Below are 898 nucleotides of genomic sequence, written 5' to 3' on the forward strand. Positions count from 1 at the left end.
ATTGTTGAAAGTATTACAGATGTTCTTTCTTCTTTCTTTTTTTTACTATGGATGTCTCAGCAGCCTTTAAAACACCCAGCCCAGTCTGGACCGTCATGGTAGCTGGGTAAGAGATAAGGGTAAGAAACGTATCCAGTCATCTCACCACATTTCTGCTTTTTTTGTGCAAGCTCCAGATGAAATACAGTCACTCAATAAAGTCCTTCTGTTTCTCTCCCCTCCCTCCCTCGCTCCCTTCCCATTTGCCTAGAGAGGGGAACCCTAAACCCTTTGGGGCCCTGCCAGCAGCACCAAAAGAATCTCTTGACTGTTTTCCCAGGGAATTCCTGCCTTAAATGTCAGCGGAGTACAGCTCCCAGCCGAAGCAGAGGCCGCCTGGATCCTAATCAAGGAAATGTGCTGCTATACCAACTGGGGAAGACCTGGATCCACGGGGCTGGGGGCGGGACGGGGGTTCAGTGAAAGGATTTCGGGGGCCTTGGAGAAGGTCTCATCAGATGCACCGCACTGACGAATGGGAAGCTAGGTCAAGCACTGGGTTCCTTGCTGTTTTTAGATTATTTTTATATTACTCTCTGGGTGGTGCACTAGGCTTCTGGAAACCACTCTGAATTATAATAAGGCAACGCCTCTTTGATAAAAGAACAAAGCCACCATTACAGCCCTTTGCCTGGTGGCTGTAAGCTGGTGGTGGTGGTGGTAGTGGTGTTGGTGGTGGTGGTTGTGGTGGCGGCAGCGGCGGAGGTAGAGGTGGTGGTGGCTGTGAGCTGCCGCTGGTGGTGGAGGTGGAGGTGGTAGTGATGGTGGCGGTGGTGATGGTGGTGGTGATGGAGGTGATAGTGATGGTGGTGGTGGTGGTGGTGGAGGTGGTTGTGGTGGCGGCAGCGGCGAGGTAGAG

At 52.1% G+C, this 898-nt stretch overlaps 1 long non-coding RNA gene across 1 annotated transcript in view; it reads left to right on the forward strand.

Moving 5' to 3' along the window:
* The first annotated feature begins 266 nt into the window (after positions 1 to 266).
* Positions 267 to 898, forward strand: part of LOC107183250 — a 1,956-nt gene continuing 1,324 nt past the window's right edge. Inside the window, exon 1 of the long non-coding RNA XR_001514041.1 lies at positions 267 to 526. This is a non-coding gene — a long non-coding RNA (uncharacterized LOC107183250). The remainder of the gene's footprint in view (positions 527 to 898) is intronic.

Source organism: Myotis davidii, unplaced genomic scaffold, assembly GCF_000327345.1.
Source record: "Myotis davidii unplaced genomic scaffold, ASM32734v1 scaffold181, whole genome shotgun sequence".
NCBI lineage: Eukaryota > Metazoa > Chordata > Mammalia > Chiroptera > Vespertilionidae > Myotis > Myotis davidii.